This window comes from Haematobia irritans, chromosome 3, assembly GCF_050003625.1.
Source record: "Haematobia irritans isolate KBUSLIRL chromosome 3, ASM5000362v1, whole genome shotgun sequence".
NCBI lineage: Eukaryota > Metazoa > Arthropoda > Insecta > Diptera > Muscidae > Haematobia > Haematobia irritans.
In genome coordinates, this window is record NC_134399.1 from 176,312,392 (window position 1) to 176,337,803 (window position 25,412).

Below are 25,412 nucleotides of genomic sequence, written 5' to 3' on the forward strand. Positions count from 1 at the left end.
TTAAGTTGTGCAAACATCATATCCTCGTGCTGACAATGACTATGACAAATCTTAGCTCAATTGGTGAAAAACTGTATGCAAATATTCCATTACACAGCATAACACATACGTCTAGTATCGATATACACAATCATATAAAGGCTGCCGTAGTATCTTTCTTATAAATACAAAAGTCTACAATTTCCGTTTCCCCAACAGAGAATCTTGTACATACTAACACACACACATTTACTCCACACCAACTTTTAAAGGATGTGTAGAAATCTACAGAATATGGATTTAAGATCGTATAAGCGAAAGCAGACCAAAATACTTGTGTATGCTTTTCTTCAATGAGGATAGATTTATGGAGGATTGATTAGGGAATTCATTTAATTTTTGTATAGAAGGAAATTTTATTTATTTCTTTAAATGTTTATTCAATTTAATGCGGAATGGAGTAACAGAAGAGGAAGATATTTTTTCGTGATTGCAGGAAATTGAAAAGATTATCTATCTTTGTTTGTGTGTAATGTATTTGCATCAGTGAGGAAGGATAAGAATGTCATGTAATGTTTAAACGGATTTGAAATTTATGAATGGTCTTTGTTATGTTGAGAAAAAATATTGTCACTGGAACGTTCTTGCAAATTATGTTGGTGTGATGTTGGTTTTATTTATTATCGCGAAGTAATGAAGGAAGAAATTTTAAATTGCAGAATAGGAGTGGAATTTAAGAAAGTAAGATAAATATTTTATTCAGCTTCTTTTAAAAATATTTGCACACTTAATTTAAAATGTATGGTTTTGAAAGCTATTGAATCAGATTACAAATTGTACAAGAGTTATCCGGACGTTTATCCAAGGGATTGTAGTCCGACCTTTCATATTTCGATTTCTTGAAATTTTGGAAAAGTCGACATTTGACTTTCCTAGTAAACTTTAAAAAGAGCAATCTCGGTAGGCAAATGGCGGAGTAAAATCATAAAGCATTTCTATGCTATGAATGGTGAATCTTAGCCATCAATGCCCAGCAAACCTTAAACAACTTTAAAAGAACTTCCAGAAGATGCACTCCCCATGATGTTCTTTATTTTAACTACCCAGGAAGTTCATTTAATTCAATTTTTTATGACTTGGTTTTTTCATACTTTTGATAAGTAATTTTAACTGTTTTTGTTTCAAATAGGTTAAAAACAGAGTAAGAATTCATAAAATGGTACAAATCATTTAAATTTTGTCGAAAAAATGCTAAATCCAATCTGAAAAATTGTGCATTTTTGAAAATATTTGAGGTCAAACGTTTCTGACAAGCGTTAGAATCCATTAAAAAATTATAAAAATTATTTATTTGACAAATTATCACAGAATTTTTTAATTTACATCCAAAACATTGAATTCGGATCACATCTGAAGAAGTGATGCAAATTCAGTGCAACGGCTGTTGAAATGGAGGACTTCCGTCCTATGACAAGCCCATATTAAATTCATCGCTTCTGCGTCAATTTTGCACCACTTCCGGATCTAAAAATAACATTTTCATAACTTTTTTGGCGATGCTTTTTTTGCTGGGTGGTTACCGCATTATTGCCAAAGTTTAACTGGGGCTTACTGGGTTTTTGATAAGCTACTTCCAGGGGTCACGAATATGGCTTTCACGGGTGATAAATTGACAAAAATCTGAGATTTCTTAATGCTAGAAAGCCGACCGTGCACTATGGTCGAAATTGCAATTTAAGCGCCAAAATGTCAGTTTTCCAACTTTTTTAATTTTCTAGATGGTGTTTATGGTGACAAAATGAAACGGAAACGTTCACAAAAAATCAAAACGGAATGTTCACAATTTCGTCCACGGGCGTTCACGATTTCTTGAATGGCATTCGTTTTTCTTTGGCCACGAAAAGTCTTAAAATTATCGTTAGAAGTTATTATGGCAGTGCAATGTGCTAAGGCGACTGTTAACGCGTATGGTGCAGAAAACACAGGTTCGAGTCACGCTAGCGGAAATCTTTTTTTAATTTTGTTTATAAAGTCGTAACCATAACGTTTTGAGATCATGAACGTTGGTTGTTGTTTTGACAACGCATGGTGTCATTTTATCGATGTCAGATTGACACCGCCTGTTCACAGCTTGACACCACATGTTTATTGATTCACTTTCATGAACGAATCGTTTTGAAATGAGCACGCCGTGCATGATTTTTTCTATGAGTGTAGATGTCCCTTAGCACGAAATGTGGATTTGTATGCAGGTGATTTGGATTTGCATCGAAGTTTCGCTTGGTCGATTTTTGAAAATTGTTTGCAAATTGCTGGTTCGAGCCAGATTATGAAGTCCTGAGTTTCGATGTTGGACATTTTGACTATGACGCTGTAGGCAGATTTTCTGTAGATTATTAATATTCTGGTGTACATAAATTTTTGAATTGAAGTCGATGGGTGACTTGAAATACATTTTCTGAACCAGATGTGCACTGAAAGAAGGGTTTTCTTTTCTGAGGAACGAATTTTTAGACAAGCAAAGTTTTCTTTTGATCCTAAAAAATGAAAAATTTTAGAGATGACCATTGTCTCGCTTATCATAAATTCGAGTATATTTGACCTAAAAGAAAATATTTTATTAGAAAGAGGAATTTAGTTTGTCTAAAATTTCGTTCGGGAGGAAAGTATTTTTTCTTTGGGTGTGAGGCAAGTAATTTTTGTGAAAGGTCGTTTGTATCCGCTTGGGTGATTGCATTGGTTTGTTGGAGATCCAGGTTTGAATTGTGTAGGTCAATGTCAATAGAAGTGTTGACTATCTTTCTCATTTTCTTGAATGGCAATAAGTTCGAATACTTCTTAGATGAAATTGTAGACAAAATTCGATGCAATGGGATAATTAAATTAATTCCGTTGTGGTTATAGTATTGAGGTAGTCTCCGCCCCCCAAAAATGGGCGAAGTTGATATCTAACTGATACGCATTAGATATCGCTTTAGCTGGACGTGATGTCAGTCTCCCCACAATCAAGGTCGACGTGCTAAATGCCAAAAAGTTCGATTGCACTATCGGTTCTCCCACAATCAAATGTTGAACTCTTTTTTGTGGCGACGGAAGCGCAAATGGACGTATCGGGGCTTTAAGGTCTGAAAATTGTTCTGTAAAATCAAGCCCAATGAGTAGGTCGATTGGCTGACTGGAACCACAAGTTAGATTTTCGGTTCTGTCGTAAAAGTCGAAGTACTCGTTTAAAGATGGAAATTTGAATGATGAAGTAAGAAAGGTCGGTGATGCAATTGCAGCTAGCATTAGGCTCAATGGTGATGAGTGAACTTCTGCTCGACTGGATGGAGGTCTAAGTTCATAGTTGAAATGAATAAAATTACAAGTCGGATTTGCAATTTTGTATCGTAATAGGTAGTAGGGTAATGAACTTCTGCTTGGATATGTGGAGGACTGAGTTCATTGGTTGGACGAATAAAATTACAAATAAAATTTATAATACCTTGAACTAGACTTGCTGTAGAATGAACTTCTGCTCAGCTTGGAGGGCTGAGTTCATGTTTTGAATGAATAAAATTACATGTCGGTGTTGCAATTTTATCTGAATCTAGGTGTACGATTATGAAATGAACTTCTGCTCGGCTCGATGGAGGTCTGAGTTCATGTCCTTGATAATCTGTGATGAAGATTTGAGTAGGCCGTCGTTCGGTCGGTTTAGATTCTAGTTTTTGGTGACTAGAATTTGGAATGAGACTAAGTGGTGGACGATGTATGGGCGAATGTCGGCTATCATTGCATAAAGTTGATGATGTGATGTCTTCGTGATCACGATGTCGATTGGACTTAACATTGTAGGCTGTTGAAGTCGTGAGTTTCTGCTGTGAGAAGTTTTGTATAGACAAAGTCTTAGGTCGTGGTAGGACGGTATATATTATTGATTTTATATTAGTTGAAAATATTTTATACGTATAAATATGTCTAGTACCATTACATGATCATATGCTTGTTTTTTTTTTGTTCTTAATTGTATCTATACTGTATCAATTAGTTTTATTTGCAATTTATGATGTCACCGTATTTTTTCAAAAGATTTATTTGTTTTTTTTTTTTCGGTGTATAGTTTTGTAGAAATATATTTTCTCCATTTAAATTCAATACAAAATTGAAACTTTTCGTAAAACCTTATAAAAAAACTTCTATGGAAATGAAAAAGTCAACAGACACAGGTTCGGGGTTGAAATATTTATACACTCCACCATAGAAATTAACTTTGTCATTCCGTTTGTACTGATCTAAGACTCCTATAAGTATATATATATTCTGGGTCGTGGTGAAATTCTGAGTCGATCTAGCCACGTCCGTCCGTCTGTTGAAATAACGTTCACTTTCCAAGGGAATAAGCTATAGACTTGAAGCTTGGCACAAGTAGTTGTTACTGATGTAGGTCGGATGGTATTGCAAATGGGCCATATCGGACCACCTTTACGTATAGCCCCCATATAAACCGAGCTCCCAGATTTGGCTTGCAGAGCCTCTTGGGGGACCAAAATTCATCCGATCCGGTTGATCCGGTCCATAATTATATATAGCTCCATATAAACGGACCTCCAGATTTGACCTCCGGAGCCTCTTGGAGGGGAGAATTATATCTGATCCGGTTGTAATGTGGTACGTGGTGTAAGTATATGGCCGCTATCAACCATCCCAAAATTGACAATAACTATATAGGTCTATATTTCAATATAGCTCCCAGATAAAGCGAACCCCGTATTTCACTTCTGGCTCTCTAATTACCACGCAACAGTTCATATCGGTTCGTAATTATTTATAGACTCACCTTTATATATTGCTCAAGAACTAAATTATATACGTACACTAATAGAAAAATTACGTTCCATAGTCGTGAACGGACGGTGACAAAATGAAACGGAAACGTTCACAAAAAATCAAAACGGAATGTTCACTATTTCGTCCACGTGCGTTCACGATTTCATGAACGGCATTCGTTTTTCTGTGGCCATGAAAAGTCTTAAAATAATCGTTAGACGTTATTATGGCAACTCCCTCTGTAGTGCAATGTGCTAAGGCGACTGTTAACGCGTATGGTGCAGAAAACACAGGTTCGAGTCACGCTAGAAGAAATCTTTTTTTAATTTTGTTTATAAAGTCGTAACCATAAAGTTTTCAGATCATGAACGCTGGTTGTTGTTTTGACAACGCATAGTGTCAAAAAGTGGGCTGCCACTTTAACCTAACACGCAGATGTCGCGCCATTTTTTCAAACTTTAGTAAATATTTTTCGACAAATGCAAGAAAGTTTATTAGACATAATTACTTTTTTCACTTCTTAAAAACATTTCCAAGTTTGAAGGCAAAAATGGAGTCGCGAAAATGTCTTTAGTACCATACACAGTTCATAGTGGATCCATTATTGGTAAAATTTACAAATACATTTTGTGGGAGACACGATTCAGTAAATCTGTATGCTTCATATCGGAATGCCTATATGTATACTTCCATATACTTTTTTGTTGTATTATCTTTTGTTTGGATATTAGGATTAACTTAAATGGAAATTAAATTATATGCATAAGCCTAAAAGTATGCTTTGACTATTGCTTCATACAAACAGCTTCCTATATTTATGCTACCAGGCAAATATCAATTTGTATCAAAAACCCTTAATTTATATTTATCTATTGCGGTTAACATAAATTAAATTAAGCTTTTAGAAATAAATCAATTTACTATTAACGTTGGCAGTATACAACTATGAAACTATTTTCGAAAAAGAAAACTTTTCTGGTGTCATCATGCCAAAATCTTTAGGAACGGAAAGAAAATAGTCATTATTTCCAATCAAGTAAATTTAATCTAATGGTTGTTGTGGCTTCTTATGGTCTCTTCATTTTAATCCTCAAATGAAGTGATATTGTGATAAATGTCCCTTTTTACCATCTCTAACGCTTTACACTCATTTGTCCTTATCAGGGTTGAGGATGTTCGTATAAACACTAAATGGCAAGAACAATTTGTATGGTAGAGTCCTTTGGATGATGAGGATGAGACAATGATTTATCGTTTACAACCATTGAACTTGGTTTAATTGCTCGGTCTCGGTAATCCATTTTAAATTACTTCATACAAAAGAATTGTGTCCTATGTGATATAGCCTTTGATTATAGCATAGCCTTTAGGGATTAATTAAATGCAAATGAAATTGAAGTTTTTTTTTGTGGAAAATTACCTAGATAAAGTTTTCCAGGGAAATTGAATGTGGAAACTGGGATATCCACTTTAGTACTAGTTTTATCTTGATTCACGTCGGGCATTGAGAATTAGACCTTTTTTTTAATATGTTTCATGCCTAAAAATATGCCTACAGTTTAATTCCAAGATATTTGATACAGGTTGGTTCATATATATTGCAACCAACTTCAAGTTGCCAACCGCTCGTCTGACAGCTGACAGATTTATTCCAGTGACAGTTCATTTTATTTTTTACAAGCTTACTAAAGCATTTTTATCCATTGCATTCAGAAATAAAGTTATCCATGATGGAATTCAAGTGTGATAGTGTGGTTGCTTTATATTTGGCTGGAAAACCACAAATGGCTATCGTTAGAGCCCTCCACCATTTAAATGAAAATAAATTTGGCAGCTTTGTAACTCGACCAAAAAGTGGGCCAAACAATGGTAGCAACACCAAATAGGATCCGCAAAATGAAGGCAAGTTTTGATCGAATTCACTTCACAATGCCCTTGCTCCTGATCTGAACATATCGTTAGAACGAATGCAACACATACTGAACAAGTATATACGGCCGTAACTTCGGCCAGGCCGAATCTTATGTACCCTCCACCATGGATTGAGTAGACACTTCTACGAGAGACTCTCATCCACAATCGAATTACTTGGGTTGTGGTATCTTAAAGGGTGATACGGTCAAAATTTGGACAATATAAACTTGACGTATTTCTTTCAATTTTGCATTTAAAAAACCTGAACACCCCTCATTTTGAAGGTGTGTGTGTGTAGAATGTTGCTCCTATTTTGATTTTGGAATTCATTCTTCAGTTGTCAAAATGCCGTCCAAGAAAGAAGAGCAGCGTATCAAAATTTTGCTCGCGCATCGCGAAAATCCGAGCGACTCGCACGCAAAGCTGGCAAAATCGCTAAAAGTTGCCAAATCAACCGTTACAAATGTAATTAAAGTGTTTGGGGAACGTTTGTCGACAGCTAGGAAGTCTGGATCGGGGGGAAATTGAAAACCGGAAGCCGCTGAGACGACAAAGAGAGCTGCCGGTAGTTTCAAGCGATACCCTAACCTCTCTCTCCGAGATGACGCAAATAAGCTGGGTGTATCGTCTACAACCGTGCATCGAGCCAAAAAACGAGCCGGACTATCGACTTACAAGAAGGTAGTGACTCCAAATCAAGATGCTAAACAAAATACGACGGCCAAAGCGCGATCCCGGAGGCTGTACACGATGATGCTGACGAAGTTTGACTGCGTGGTAATGGACGACGAAACCTACGTCAAAGCCGACTACAAGCAGCTTCCGGGACAGGAGTTTTATACGGAAAAAGGAAGGGGAAAAGTAGCAGATATTTTCAAGTACATAAAACTGTCAAAGTTCGCAAAGAAATATCTGGTTTGACAAGCCATCTGTACCTGTGGCTTGAAAAGCAGCATTTTCATAGCTTCAGTCCCTGTCAACCAAGAAATTTACGTGAAAGAGTGTTTGAATAAACGTCTCCGCCCAATTGAGAAATACTGGGCTATTGTCAAGCGGAACCTAAAGAAGACCAAAAAAACTGCTAAGGACGAGCAGCAGTTCAAGGCAAACTGGCTTTCTGCGGCGAAGAAGGTGAACAAGGTGGCTGTACAAAATCTGATGGCAGGTGTCAAGCGTGAGGCCCGGCAATTCGGATTTGGAAAAGCGAAAGCCTAACTGAATATTTTTCCTGAATTTTATACTAATTGAACTTGAAAAAGAAATTTAATTTGATTTTTTAAATAAACGATTTCACCGATTTACACGCGTTTTCCCTTGACCAAATTTTGACCGTATCACCCTTTAAAACTTCTTAACATCGTTTTCTAAATTGTGAGTTATTCCATACGTTGTATATATTAGACAAAAAAGTTAGGTATAGGCAAGTCTACAAATAATTACGAATCGACGTGGACTTTTGCACGGTACGTAGAGAGCCAGAATTGAAATATGGGGTCGCTTATATTGGGGCTATATACAATTATAAAATTGATATGGACCAATTTTTGTGTGATTGGGGATCGATTTATCTGAGGGCTATATATAACTATAGACTGATATGGACCTAGTTAGACATGGTCGTTAATGGCCATATACTAGCACAATGTACTAAATTTCAACTGACTCGGATGAAATTTGCTCCTCCAAGAGGCTCTAAAACCAAATCTCGGGATCGGTTTATATGGGGAACTATATATGATTATGGACTGATATGAGCCACTTTTGGCATGGTTGTTAAATATCATATACTACCACCACGTTCCACATTTCAACCAGATCGGATGAATTTTGCTCTTCCAAGGGCTCCGGAGGTCAAATCTGGGGATCGGTTTATATGGGGGCTATATAAAATTATTGACCGATTTCGACCAATTTTTGCATGGGTGTTTGAGGCCATATATTAACACCACGTACCAAATTTCCAATGAATCAGATGAATTTTTGTCTTCCAAGAGGCTCCGGAGGTCAAATCTGGTGATCGGTTTATATGGGGGCTATATATAATTATGGACCGATGTGGATCAATTTTTGCATGGTCATTAGAGACCATATACTAACACCATGTACCAAATTTCTGCCGGATCGGATGAAATTTTCTTCTCTTAGAGCAATCGCAAGCCAAATTTGGGGGTCCATTTATATGGGGGTTATACGTAAAAGTGGACCGATATGGCCCAATTGCAATACCATCTGACCTACATCAATAACAAATACTTGTGCCAAGTTTTAAGTTGATAGCTTGTTTCGTTCGGAAGTTAGCGAGATTTCAACAGACGGACGGACGGACATGCTTAGATCGACTCAGAATTTCACCACGACCCAGAATATATATACTTTATGGGGTCTTAGAACAATATTTCGATGTGTTACAAACGGAATGACAAAGTTAATATACCCCCATACTATGGTGGAGGGTATAAAAATGAGATTTGACTAAAGTCATTGAAGTTCCAAAATGAGTAAGAGTACAGCGATGCTCAAAGAAAATTAGACTGGAAAGAGTTAAGGGCTTGCTTAGCTTGTACGAAAGTGTCCAGTTACCGAATTTGATTTTCTCCGATGAGAAGCCATTCTGAATTGAACAGTTTGTGAACAAATGAAATGATCGGGTGAACAAATAAAATGAAGTGCCGCCGATGGTAATGGTGTGGGCTGCGGTAATGGTCAATAGTTGCTCACTGCTCGTATTCATCAACTCTGGTCTCAAAGTAAATGCCAAACATTATCGCGGAAAATGTCTTAAAGACAATATTGAAGCCCTGGACAAACAAGCATTTCGATCGCAAACCAAAGACATTTGGACATTGGATCCACCCACACCATTGCTCTCAACAGGCGTCAAACAAGAAGTGCTTAAAAAAGTTCCTGGCTGCATTTCTACCGCATAATGGCCACTAAAATATCCGGATCTCAATCCGTTGGACTTTTGTGTCTTAGACACTTTGAAGAATAAGGTGGGAATCAAATATACCGCCAATGTAGTATCACAATGGACTGAATAGTCTAAGTGAGCCTGATACATCGGGCTGCCACCTAAACTAACGTAACTTAAATATACCGCTCCTTTCGTGCAGCTTGTGATAGCTTTGTCGGCCATTTGAAGGTCATAACTTTCCCCAATGGTAAGCAACTCGAACATATCTAAACTGATTCTATAATTTAATGTTTTTTGCGATATTTTTTGAACAATAGCATTTAAAAAAACCATATGTAGTATTTTGTTGCATTACATATCACCTACTCTGTATTTGTGGTTAATTTGTTGAAGTTTTTACATGCCTACACCCTCAAAAAAAAAAAAAATCGCTTCTGTAACATATACCCCAAACACATTCTGCTTTCAGCATACATATTTTCAGGATTGCTCCAAACAAAAAAATGTTTGTATTGTTCAAACATATTATGTTTCACCTTGGGAATTCACTACTACAAAACTTTTAATGAAATTTTCTTTGAGTGTATATATTTTTAAGGCGCCGATTGTTTATTCCAATTTTTTTTACTTGAAGTATACTCTCTCGGTCTCTCTTTTTCTAAGCACATATATGTTTATAGGCAATTTCTAAATTATTATATGTTTGCATCCAAACATATTATATTTACAAAGATTAACATATATGTCCTAAACATGTTATGCTAGTTAATGAACATAGTATGCTTGCTCTTAAAAATATTGTGTTAAAAAAATTTAGTTCTAAACATATAAGTTTTACACCCAAAAATATGAAAAAAGTTTATCGTCCGTGTAGAGTTGGTCGGCTTATCTTTTTACACGGACTGTTGGTGTTGGAAATGGGCCCCTGGAAAATGAGCCCCAATACCCAAATTGTTTCTGTCCATAGGATAAAGTCATACATCCAGGCCGGCCACACAAAAAATAATTCTGAAGCGATACCCTGCTATCCGTAACAAAGTGTGTTTAGTTGCCATCATTGTCAAATCCCAGAAAGCGAATGAAGGTCCCATCTTTAAACGACACATAATCCCAAAAAATTTAATTCCTACTTCATTTAGGCTTTGAGGCTAATTTTTATTGGGCCCAATATCAAAAATCGAATATGATTTACGTGAAAGTAGGTCTTCGAAGTTTTGTTTAGTTTCAGGCCAAAAATCGATTAGTTTGATTTCAAGATCATAAAAATTGTTAATGATCCAATTCCAAAAGAAGAGTTTTCTTTTCTGAGGAACATATAATATGTTCACATAAAACAAACTATTAATGTTTTGGCAGTATCCAATAATATATGTGCTTCCTGCAAAATATGTTTGCAACATATGTTAGAGAAGCGATTTTTTTGAGGGCGCATAGATTTAAATAAGATATAATGTAATATTTAATTGAGAAGAAATTGGTTTTTAATTTGGTCATGAGCATTATTAAGATCGGGCAACACAACCGAATGATGAAGGTAGCTATAACCGATATCGTCGGCAGACCCAACCAATACCATATGAGGTATTAGTTGTGTCGACCGAATCAGTCGGATGGCACAACTGACAACTGGTAGTTGCTACAACTGCCAACAGGAGGTTGCAAAAAATTCGGTTGTTACAATCAATCAGTATTCTCTGTGTAATAGGTTGACTGATAAGTCTCCGGTCTGACACATAGATGGCGTCGCTAGTATTAAATGCATTTTATTTTTATATAGTACCAACCTTTAAATGATTCGTGTCAAAATTTGACGTCTGTAAGTCAATTAGTTTGTGAGATAGAGCGTCTTTTGTGAAGCAACTTTTGTTATTGTGAAAAAAATGGAAAAAAAAGGAATTTCGTATTTTGATAAAATACTGTTTTCTGAAGGGAAAAATACGGTGGAAGCAAAAACTTGGCTTGATAATGAGTTTCCGGACTCTGCCCCAGGGAAATCAACAATAATTGATTGATATGCAAAATTAAAGCGTGGTGAAATGAGCACGGAGGACGGTGAACGCAGTGGACGCCCGAAAGACGTAGTTACTGACGAAAACATCAAAAAATTCACAAAATTATTTTGAATGATCGTAAAATGAAGTTGATCGAGATTGCAGAGGTCTTAAAGATATCAAAGGAACGTGTTGGTCATATAATTCATCAATATTTGGATATGCGGAAGCTCTGTGCAAAATGGGTGCCGCGCGAGCTCACATTTGACCAAAAACAACGTGTTGATGATTCTGAGCGGTGTTTGCAGCTGTTAACTCGTAATACACCCGAGTTTTTCCGTCGATATGTGACAATGGATGAAACATGGCTCCATCACTACACTCCTGAGTCCAATCGACACTCGGCTGAGTGGACAGCGACCGGTGAACCGTCTCCGAAGCGTGGAAAGACTCAAAAGTCCGCTGGCAAAGTAATGGCCTCTGTTTTTTGGGATTCGCATGGAATAATTTTATCGATTATCTTGAGAAGGGAAAAACCATCAACAGTGACTATTATATGGCGTTATTGGAGCGTTTGAAGGTCGAAATCGCGGCAAAACGGCCCCATATGAAGAAGAAAAAAGTGTTGTTCCACCAAGACAACGCACCGTCCCACAAGTCATTGAGAACGATGGCAAAAATTCATAATTGGGCTTCGAATTGCTTCCCCATCCACCGTATTCTCCAGATCTGGCCCCCAGCGACCTTTTCTTGTTCTCAGACCTCAAAAGGATGCTCGCAGGGAAAAAATTTGGCAGCAATGAAGAGGTGATCACCGAAACTGAGGCCTATTTTGAGGCAAAACCGAAGGAGTACTACCAAAATGGTATCAAAAAATTGGAAGGTCGTTATAATCGTTGTATTACTCTTGAAGGGAACTATGTTGAATAATAAAAACGAATTTTGAAAAAAAAAAAAAATGTGTTTTCTTTGTTAGACCGGGGACTTATCAGCCAACCTGTTATGTGTTCGTAACGAAAATACTTTATGAGAAAGGAGAATTTTGTTTCCCAGAAATTTCGTTCCGGAGGAAAGTATTTTTTGTTTTTTGGGTGTTTTTGCCTTTACCCTAATTAAGATTGTGGGCGACAACAGAAAATTAATAATAAAGAAAATATTAAATCAACGAAAATAAAAACAAACTTCTACATTCATTTCTGGTTATTGACCATATTTGTTTCTCTCCTATAGACAATGTTTTCGTCCTTGTTACTGAATTGTGTTGTTTCGATTTTGGTATACTCAAAGGAATCCACAATGAATGGGAAACAAATTACAATGAATGCTAATTACGCAAATGACTATAGAATGAGTCAGACAAACAACAATAGTGGTCCCCATTTTAATGTATTTTTATTTGGTTTGAAACAGAGGTTTATAATTTTGTATATACGTGTGATGCCATTGCAAGAAATGAAATGTAAAAACTGTTATTAAATTCTGTCAATTAAAATTATTAATTTATCGATTATCTTGGACGGGGAAAAAATTTAAAAGAGCTATTTTATGTGTACTCTTGTATTAAATGTCTCAATAGATTTCTGATACCATAAAGTATAGGCCTTAGAACTCACAAAGTGTTTTTTTGCTCGATAGCCTTGAATTTCCTTGTCGATGTAGAAATGTCCGTTCGTCTTCCAATAAACAATCAGGGCCGAAAAAACATTAATATCAAGCGGGTATATAAGATTTCCATCCCAACCTTAATTTCAACTATATTTACATATGTATGTTATTGTTTCTTTTTTCTTTAGAAATTTCTAAAACATTTCAAATTGTTTTCTTTCTTTCATACTGAAAGAGGTAAACCCAACAATTTGCCTATTAATTATATTTATCTATATATGTTTTGTTTGTTTAAATTAATCTTCTGTTCGATGTTATTATTAACGTTAATCATCTATTTACCAAGGTTTTGTTTATATTAGAAAGCCACTAATTACTCAGTTTTTCTTCTTCTTTTTTTCAGGTACATGCGTCCATACAATCGATGCTAAATATTATTAATTATATTTTAATTGGTATGTATTGAAGAATAATGAAATATTTGGAAGGTAGTTTCTATGATTAAGAGGTGTGCTTGTTTCATTTTAATTATAAGCGATTGAAAAAAATTGTATCTATTCAAAGTACACTGAAAGAAAAGCATGTCCGGTTCCAAAGATTTTGGCTTTACTTTAAAAATTTTGGTATTGATTCCTAGCCAAAGAAGAGGAGAATACAAGTAAAGCTATTTTAAGACACAATTCTCTTTTATAAATTGGGTTTTGTGTACAAACAAACAACAAATTTAAATTTTTCGCTTTTTCAGCTTGTTATACCCTCCACCATAGGATGGGGTTATATTAACTTTGTCGTTCCGTTTGTAACACATCGAAATATTGCTCTAATACCGCATAAAGTATATATTATCTGGGTCGTGGTGAAATTCTGAGTCGATCTGAGCATGTCCGTCCGTCCGTCCGTCTGTTGAAATCACGCTAACTTTCGAACGAAACAAGCTATCGACTTGAAACTTGGCACAAGTAGTTGTTATTGATGTAGGTCGGATGGTATTGCAAATGGGCCATATCGGTCCACTTTTACGTATAGCCCCCATATAAACGGACCCCCAAATTTGGCTGGCGAGGCCTCTAAGAGAAGCAAATTTCATCCGATCCGGCTGAAATTTGGTACATGGTGTTGGTATATGGTCTCTAACAACTATGCAAAAATTGGTCCACATCGGTCAATAATTATATATAGCCCCCATATAGACCGATCCCCCGATTTGGCTTGCAGAGCCTCTAAGAGAAGCAAATTTCATCCAATCCGACTGAAATTCGGTACATGGTGTTGGTATATGGTCTCTAACGACCATGCAAAAATTGGTCCATATCGGTCAATAATTATATATAGCCCCCATATAAACCGATCCCCCGATTTGGCTTGCAGAGCGTCTAAGAGAAGCAAATTTCATCCGATCCGGCTGAAACTTGGTACATGGTGTTGGTATATGGTCTTTAACAACTATGCAAAAATTGGTCCACATCGGTCAATAATTATATATAGCCCCCATATAGACCGATCCCCCGATTTGGCTTGTGGAGCCTCTAAGAGAAGCAAATTTCATCCAATCCGGCTGAAATTTGGTACATGGTGTTCATATATAGCCTCAAACACCCGTGCAAAAATTGGTCGAAATCGGTCCATAATTATATATAGCCCCCATATAGACCGATCCCCCGATTTGGCTTGCGGAGCGTCTAAGAGAAGCAAATTTCATCCGATCCGGCTGAAATTTGGTACATGGTGTTAGTATATGGTCTCTAACAACTATGCAAAAATTGGTCCACATCGGTCCATAATTATATATAGCCCCCATATAGACCGATCCCCCGATTTGGCTTGCGGAGTGTCTAAGAGAAGCAAATTTCATCCGATCCGGCTGAAACTTGGTACATGGTGTTGGTATATGGTCTCTAACAACTATGCAAAAATTGGTCCACATCGGTCAATAATTATATATAGTCCCCATATAAACCGATCCCCAGATTTGACCTCCGGTACCTTTTGGAGAAGCAAAATTCATCCGATCTGGTTGGAATTTGGTACGTGGTGGTAGTATATGATATTTAACGATCATGCCAAAAGTGGTCCATATCAGTCCATAATCATATATAGCCCCCATATGAACCGATCCCGAGATGTGGTTTTGGAGCCTCTTGGAGGAGCAAACTTCATCCGAGTCAGTTGAAATTTGGTACATTGTGCTAGGCCGTTAATAACCATGCCTAACTAGGTCCATATCGGTCTATAGTTATATAAAGCCCTCAGATAAATCGATCCCCAATCACACAAAAATTGGTCCATATCAAGTTCATATCAAGCACATATAAGCGACCCCATGTTTCAATGCTGGCTCTCTACGTACCGTGCAAAAGTCCATATCGATTCGTAATTATTTGTAGACTTACCTATACATACCTTTTTTGTCTAATATATACCACATATGGACTAACTAACAATTTAGAAAACGATGTTAAGAAGTTTTAAGATACCACAACCCAATTAATTCGATTGTGGATGACAGTCTTTCGTAGAAGTTTCTACGCAATCCATGGTGGAGGGTACATAAGATTCGGCCTGGCCGAACTTACGGCCATATATACTTGTTATACCCTAAACCACATAGTGGTCAGGGTATAATAAGTTTGATCTGCCAAAAAATGTGCCTACCAGAAATATTGATTTTAGACCCCATAAAATATATACCGATCGACTCAGAATCACCTCCTGAGTCGATCTAGCGCTTGGTGTCCGTCCGTCCGTCTGTCCATCTGCCCATGTACTTGTTGTTCACAAAATTCCGGTCGCAATTATTAACCGATTTTGATGAAATTTGGTACAGGGAGTTTCTTGGGCACAAGGACGAACGCTATTGAATTTGGAAGAAATTGGTTCAAATTTAGATATAGCTCCCATATATATGTATCACCCGATTTCGGCAAATGGGGTCACGTTACACTTTTTTACTAACCGATCGTCGTCAAATTTTGCGCAAAATAATCTTCTGCATCACCCTCGGTTCATATTTAGATATAACTCCCATATATATGTATCGCCCGATTTTGCCAAATTAGGTCATAAAACCCTTATTTATCAACCGATCTTACTCAAAGTTGGCTAAATGTAATCTTCTATAGCCCTAACTATATGTGCTACAAATCATCGAAATCGGTTCAGATTTAGCTATAGCCCCCATATATATGTACCACCCAAATTTTCTAAATTTGGCTATAAAACCCTTATTTATCAACCGATGTAACTCAAAATTGGCTAAATGTAATCTTCTATAGCACTAACTATATGTTCAAAAAATTATCGAAATCGGTTTAGATTTAGCTATACCTCCCATATATACGTACCGCCCGATTTTTCTAAATTTGGCCATAGAACCCTTATTTATTATCCGATCTTACTCAAATTTGGCTAGATCCAGTCCTCTATAGTACTAACTATATGTGCAAAATTTCATCGAAATCGGTTCAGATGTAGATATAGCTCCCATATATGTATCGCCCGATTTTGAAAAATTTGCCCCTAATAACTTTTTGTTTGACCATAGAGGCCTCATTTCTTAACTGATCTTACTCAAATTTTGCGCAAGGTAACATTTTGTGGTATTAATCAAACCTGCAAAATATTATGCAAAATAGTTCATATTTACATATAGCTACCATATATATGCATCGCTCGATTTTTCCAAATTTGGCCATAATACTCTTATTTATTAACCAATGTTACTCAACTTTCAAATTTTGATGTACTAGACGATCGTATTTATACGTACTTGTAGCTCTTACATAGGTTAGGTGGCAGCCCGATGTATCAGGCTCACTTAGACTATTCAGTCCATTGTGATACCACATTGGTGAACTTTTCTCTTATCACTGAGTGCTGCCCGATTCCATGTTAAGCTCAATGACAAGGGACCTCCTTTTTATAATAGGCTCAATATGTGGCATACTAACCCCGTAGGTGCAATATCAACTACAGCCAGTGTTGCTAGAAGTAGGGGAAAATCCCTCTATGTAGGTTTATTCTAATATTTAGCGTCTTGTAGGGACGTAGGGCCACAATGTAGGGACATTTTCACTCAACACAATTTGTAATAATTTTTACATTTAGAAATTAGAAGCCGGCATGGCTTGATCTTTAACAATGTGTGGTAACAATAGTTACCACTCGTGCCAAAAAAATCTAACAAAATTTAAAGATTACCATAAATTACCACAAATCTACCAAACAAATATTTCTATAGAAATTTTTGTCAAAACTTTATTCCTGTAGAAAATTTTGTCAACATTTTATTTCTATAGAAAATTTTGTCAAAATTGTATTTCTATAGAAATTTTTTTCAAAATTTTATTTTATGGAATTTAATATCAAAATTTTATTTCTATAGAAAATTTTCTCAAAAAAAAAAATTGTTTATACAAACTTTTTCCAAAATTTTATTTCTATAGAGATTTAACAAAAAGAAAAATACTATTTTTGGTTGAATTCTACCAACTGTGGCAACCGTGGGGGTAATACACATTTATTTTCTAGAAATAAAATTTTCTGTAGAAATAAAATTTTGACCAAAATATCTATAGAAATAAATTTTTTTATTTATAGAAATAAAATTTTGAGAAAATTTTCCATAGATATACAATTTTAACAAAATTTTCTATAGAAATAAAATTTTGCAATATTCTATATAGAAATAAAATTTTGCAAAATTTTCTATAGAAATAAAAGTTTGCAAAATAAAATTTTGAGAAAATTATCAATAGAAATAAAAGTTATCAAAATTTTCCATAGAAATAAAACTTTGACAAAATTTTCTATAGAAATAAAATTTTGACAACAATTTTAGTGTAACATTCTAGGAAGCATAAAATGATGTCCGTAATTGGAAGTTGCTATTCATTTACAGTCATACCGTACACTGATCTAATGAATAACGCAATAGAAACTAATTTGCTTAAAAACTTGCTTAGTTTCAAAAATGTGGAGTATTTAAAAAATTTAGTTTATCCGGAGTCGGAGTCGAGCAAAATTTTTACGACTCCGACTCCAGCAAAATCTTCAGACTCCGACTCCACAGCCCTGGTTAGTATTAACTTTTTTTTGTTTCAAAAAGGTTAAAAACAGGATGAGAACTTACGAAATTATTTAAATTTTGTCGAAAAAAATTCTAAATTCATTTTAGAAAAATTGCGAATTTTTGCAAATACTTGGGTTCAAATTTTTCAGACGGGCCTTAAAATGCATAAAAATCATAAAAATTTATAAAAACTATTTATTTTGCAAAATACACACACAATTTTTATACCCTCCACCATAGGATGGGGGTATATTAACTTTGTCATTAAGTTTGTAACACATCGAAACATTGCTCTAAGGCCCAATAAAGTGTATATATTCTGGGTCGTGGTGAAATTCTGAGTCGATCTAAGCATGTCCGTCCGTCTGTTGAAATCACGCTAACTTCCGAAAGAAACAAGCTATGGACTTCAAACTTGGCACAAGTAGTTGTTATTGATGTAGATCGTATGGTATTGCAAATGGCCCATATCGGTCCACTTTTACGTATAGCCCCCATATAAACGGACCCCCAAATTTGGCTTGCTATTGCTCTAAGAGAAGCAAACTTCATCCGATCCGGCTGAAAATTGGTACATGGTGTTAGTATATGGTCTCTAACAACCATGTAAAAATTGGTCCACATCGATTCATAATTACATATAGCACCCATATAAACCGATCCCCCGATTTGGCTTGCGTAGCCTCTAAGAGAAGAAAATTTCATCTGATCCTGTTGAAATTTGGTACATGGTGTTAGTATATGGTATATAACAACCATGCAAAAATTGGTCCACATCGGTCCATAATTATATATAGCCCCCATATAAACCGATCACCCGATTTGGCTTGCGGAGCCTCTAAGAGAAGCAAATTTCATCCGAGCCGGCTGAAATTTGGTACATGGTGTTAGTATATGGTCTCTAATGACCATGCAAAAATTGATCCACATCGGTCCATAATTTTATATAGCCCCCATATAAACCGATCACCAGATTTGACCTCCGGAGCTTCTTGGAAGACCCAAATTCATCTGATTAAGTTGAAATTCAATACGTGGTATTAATATATGACCTCAAACACCCTTGCAAAAATTGGTCGAAATCGGTCAATAATTATATATAAACCGATCCCCAGATTTGACCTCCGGAGCCCCTTGGAAGAGCAAAATTCATCCGATTCGGTTGAAATTTAGTACGTGATATTTGTATATGGTAGCCAACAACCATGCAGGAATTGGTTCATATCAGTCCATAATTATATATAGCCCCCGTATAAACCGATCCCGAGATTTGGTTTTGGAGCCTCTTGGAGGAGCACATTTCATCCGAGTCCGTTGAAATTTGGTACATTGTGCTAGAATATGGCCGTTAACAACCATGCCTAACTAGGCCCATATCGGACTATAGTTATATATAGCCCTCAGATAAAACGATCCCCAATCATACAAAAAGTGGTCCATATAAAGTTCATAATTCTATATAGCCCCGATATAAGCGACCCCCATATTTCAATTCTGGCTCTCTACGTACCGTGCAAAAGTCCATGTCGATTCGTAATTATTTGTAGACTTACCCATACATAACTTTTTGTCTAATATATACCACATTTTGAGATACCACAACCCAAGTAATTCGATTGTAGATGACAGTCTTTCGTCGAAGTTTCTACGCAATCCATGGTAGAGGGTACATAAGATTCGGCCTGGCCGAACTTACGGCCGTATATACTTGTTTTTAATTCATATCCAAAATACTGAATTCGGAGCACACCTTAAGAAGTAATGCAAATTCTATGCAACGGCTGTTGAAATGGTGGACATCCGTCCTATGACAAGCCCATGTTAAATTCATCGCTTCTGCGCCAATTTTGCACTACTTCCGGATCCAAAAAAGCACATTTTCACTACTTTTTGGGCAACGCTTTTTTTTACTGGGATGGTAATGATCTGGCGCCTAAGTTTTTTATACCCACCACCATAAATGGTGACGGGGGTATAATAAGTTTGTCATTCCGTTTGTAACACATCGAAATATCGATTTCCGACTATATAAAGTATATATATTCTTGATCAGGGAGAAATTCTAAGACGATATAAGCATGTCCGTCTGTCCGTCTGTCTGTCTGTTGTAATCACGCTACAGCCTTCAATAATGGCGCTATCGTCCCGAAATTTGGCACAGATTAGTTTTTTGTTTGCAGGCAGGTCAAGTTCGAAGATGGGCTATATCGGTCCAAGTTTTGATATAGTCCCCATATAAACCTACCTCCCGATTTGGGGTCTTGAGCCTATAAAAACCGTAGTTTTTATCAGATTTGCCTGAAATTGGAAATCTAGAGGTATTGTGGGACCATAAAGAGGTGTGTCGAAAATGGTCCGTGTTTTAGTATAGCCCCCATATAGACCGATCTCCCGATTTTGCTTCTTAGGCGTCTAGAAACAGTATTTTCTATCCGATTTGTCTGAAATTGAAAATCTAGAGGTATTTTAGGACCATAAGAAGTTGTGTCGAAAATCGTTCGTATCGGTCCATGTTTTGATATAGCCCCCTTATAGACCGATCTCCCGATTTTGCTTCTTGGGCGTCTAGAAACTATATTTACCATCTGATTTGCCTGAAATTGGAAATCTAGAGGTATTGTGGGACTATAAAGAGGTGTGTCGAAAATGGTCCATATCGGTCCATGTTTTGGTATAGCCCCCATATAGACCGATCTCCCGATTTTGCTTGTTACACGTCTAGAAACAGTATTTTCTATCCGATTTGTATGAAATTGAAAATCTAAAGGTATTTTGGGACCATAAAGAGGTGTGTCGAAAATTGTCCGCATCGGTCCATGTTTTGATGTAGCCCCCATGTAAACCAACCTCCCGATTTGGAGTCTTGGAGTCTATAAAACCCGTAGTTTTTATCCAATTTGCCTGAAATTGGAAATATAGAAGTATTTGGGGACCATAAAAAGGTGTGCCGAAAATGGTGCTTATCGGTACATGTTTTGGTATAGCCCCCATATAGACCGATATACCGATTTTGCTTTTAGGGCTTCTAGAAACTATATTTACCATCCGATTTGCCTGAAATTGGAAATCTAGAGGTATTTGATGACCATAAAAAGGTGTGCCGAAAATGGTGCCCATCGGTCCATGTTTTCATATAGCCCCATAGAGACTGATTTCCCGACTTTGCTTCTTGGGATTCTAGAAACAATATTTTCTATCCGATTTTCCTGAAATTGAAAATCTAGAGTTCTTTTGGAACCATAAAAAGGTGTGCCGAAAATGGTGCCCATCGGTCCATTTTTTGGTATAGCCCCCATATAGACCGATCTCCCATTTTGCTTCTTGGGCTTCTAGAAACTATATTTACCATCCGCTTTGCCTGAAATTCTTGAGCTACAATAACTGTATTTATTACATGATTTGCCTGAAATTCGAAATCTAGAGGTATTTTTAGGCCGAAATTGAGGTATATCGGTCCATTTTTTGGTATAATCCCCATATGGACTGATCTCTCGATTTTTACTTCTTGGGCATCTAGAGACTATATTTTCTGGCCGATTTGTTTGAAATTTAAAATCTGGAGGTATTTTAAGATCACAAATATGTGAGTAGCAAATGATGCCTATCGGTCCATGTTTTGGTGTATCCCCCATATACACCGATCTCCTGGCTTTATTTCTTGGGCTTCTAGAATCGTAGTTTTATCCGATTTGCTGGAAATTAGTAATCTATAATAAAATTTTAGACAAACGAAATTTCTTTTTCTTATAAAGTGTTTTCGTTTATTCAACGATTGTATCTAAAATTTGTGCCAAAAGAAAACTTTGCTTGTCTAAAATTACGTTTCTCAAAAAAGAAAACACTTCTTTCAGGGTATAGCAGGCGCACTGATCATGAAAATTGCTTCAAACTGAAAGTAAAAGTTCCAGATCTTACTCATCGTATTTAAATAAATGCGGAAAAATCTACAGATTTAAGATTTTAAATCAAGGCGTAATTTCAACATATACACGATATGTTTATATTTTCTCTAAAACTCAAACAAATTTGGTTCTCATAAATCCAGAATCTTATCTGGTCTTCATAGGTAGAATCTTTAAAGTTTGTCTTCGGGAGCTGGCTCGTTTGGGAGAAGATTTGTCATCAAACCCCCTACAATTCTATATATTATCACGTAACCCACTACGACGAAGAGTTTTCATAGTAAACTATTATACTTGATTCATGGTGGTGGCTATTTAAAATTCGGCCCGGCCGAATTTACTGCTTTATATACTTGTTTATATTCAGTTAATTTTTGTTTTTCGAGAAGGATGTATTTCGTAAATGGTAGTCAGAAAATTTATGTTAATTCAATCTCAAAATTTGTAGCACAAATGTAGTTCAATTTTCGCCCGAGTTAGTTAATTATTGCCATAACATAGTTCATTTTTCTGTTTGTGGTTTTGCAGCTAACTATAAAGCAATCACGCTTGAATCACGAAAAACTTTATTTTAAGAATGTAATAGATCAAAATGCTTTTGTAAGTTTGTAAAGAATAAAATGAACTGTCAGTGGAATAAATCTGGCAGCTGTCGGTTTAGAAATGATAACAACCTGAATTTGGTTGCAGTACATACACGGACGAAAAAGACTGTTTTTCATATATTTCGGTGTAAAAATTATTTGTTTGGAACTCAAATTTTTGGCACATTATTTTTAGGTACAATCATATAACGTTCATAAACTAGCATAACATGTTTGCTACATATATGTTAATGTGTTAATACATATTATGTTTGGGAAATATTTTGTTTTTAATATAATATGTGTGGATGCAAACATATATTTAGAAATTTCCTATAAACATATATGTGTTTAGAAAAAGAGACCGAGAGAGTATGCTGCAAGTAAAAAAATTAAAGTAAACAATTGGCGTCTTAAAAATATATACACACACAAAGAAAATTTCATTTAAAGTTGTTTCTATCCGTGTATGCTTAAGGTGAAACGTAATATGTTTGAACAATGCAAACAATATTTTGTTTGGACTAATCCTGAAAATATATATTTTTGAAGCAGAATATGTTTTGGACTATATGTTGCAGAAGCGATGTGTTTAAGGGTGCATAAGCCATCCTGTACACCGGCAGAGAAAAATACTTTTGAAGATGGTCAACACAATTTCAAGTTTTCCTTGAGCAACATCCCTCGGTTAAATTTGTATGTCTTTGAAGTAAGGAAATTTTTCCTTAACGAAAAAAAAAATAATATCTTGTTCCCAAAAATAAAAATACCAAAAGTCAAAGAGACGACCTATATCGATCAACTTTTACTTTAAAATCACTTGTCGGAAATTTTAAAAATTGCCAAAGACGTCTGTACCAAATTTTATTGAAATTTCGAATTTTGGAATCTGATTACAATTCCCAACCAGCCCAATTTGTGTCGTCTCAAAAAAAAAAATTATGATAAATTTTATTAAATAATTAATAAATGCCAGGCAGATAAATCCAAATGAAAACAGGAGAATCTAAAAAAAAAAATAAAATCATTAAAAGATAATCCATGTTAAAACACAAATGGGGCGACGTCATTTTCTGGAATTAATGTCAACAATTTAATTAAATGTTGGACGTTTCGTGTTTCCGGTCATCTCCAGCTACAGCGACAGTCATCTAACAGGGCTTATATTTCAATATTTCGTTTAATTATAATTATCATTTTTATTGAAGCAGAAAGGAAGAGAGTAGGTCTTCTTGATTTCCTACCCTAAGAGAATTATCCTACGTTGGGAAGATAAAAGGCAATGAAACCATACGGTTGTCTAATAAAAACAAGAATAATATTCTGCAATTGAATAAATGCCTCCAGATGGAAATTTTATATAAAGAGACCTTTTTTTCTCTTGGATTGCCTTTCTTCGTCACAATACCCAACGACTATGGAAAAATAATGGCCATAAAAATGCCAAAACTATGTAGCGACGCTAACAAAACAAAATCAACGAACCGTTTGTCCTAATGGCGGCATTTTGAAGAAACGAAAAAATCCTTAAGACATAAACCCCAAATACCCATCTGTGATGGGGTAATAAGCACAAGAAGCCTGGCACTTCAAAAACAAACAAAAGTGGGTATCTAAAAATAGTCCAAAAGATTGCCTTAAAATAAGACCTATAACTAGCAGGCATTCATTTTCCATTTCTTTGGAGGGATTTTAAAGGCGGTAACTTAAATCACTTAAATCCAAAGACATTCTAATCCAAAAAAAAAAATCTGGCACAAGAAGGAATGTGATTTGCTAGAGAATAACTTTAATGAATTTCAATAGAAAATGTCCAAGCTAAATACGAAAATTTGTTAGACTAATTCACAAAACATATTAAATATTTGATTATGAGGGGGTAGTCGAAAATATGTTTGTATGTTTTGTCAGTGGATGTTGCTGTAGGTTTCTATTTCCACTTGCGAGTATTTTGTCTCATACGATATAGTGTTGAAAAGTTGACATTTTGTCTTCGATCGCGAAATTTTTTGATTCAATTCATTTTTAATTGAAATTTCTTCAGTCACACTCAATTAAAAAAATAATTGGTCCCTTTAAAAATGTAATTAATACAATTAATTTTTGTGATTGATGTTTGTCTTAATGAAAACATTTGTTGAATCAATTAATATTTTAGTTGAATATTTTTAAAAATTCAATTAAAATTTTTGGTGATATATTTTGTATGTTAGTATATCCGCCTTGCATACGAAGGTCCATGGGTTCAATGCAAGTTTCGGCCGAACATCAAAAAGTTTTTCAACGGTGGATTATCCCCTCTCATATATCAGAGTGTTACAAAGCTTCTCTAAGTGGTTTCACCGTAATGCGGAACGTCGTACGGATCGGCTATGGAGAGGAGGTTATTGAGTTAAACAAGGAATCAGACAACATTCATTGAGAGGAATTCCCACTTGTGGTATCACAGTGGTTTGAATAAGCGTTGCCACAATGAATTTTTATTTTGGACCAACATTTTTCCAAAATTGGACCACAATTCGTACCACCTTACCATTTTTTCAAATAAAATTATTTTTATTTCTATATATTTCTATAGAAAATTTTGTCAATTTTTTTTTCTATAGAAAATTTTATTTCTTTAGAAAATTTTGTTCAAATTTTATT

General features: G+C 35.6%; 1 protein-coding gene across 1 annotated transcript in view; it reads left to right on the forward strand.

Moving 5' to 3' along the window:
- LOC142228676 (uncharacterized) overlaps positions 1–25,412 on the forward strand; it is a 596,821-nt gene that overhangs the window by 166,413 nt on the left and 404,996 nt on the right. The window lies entirely within an intron of this gene.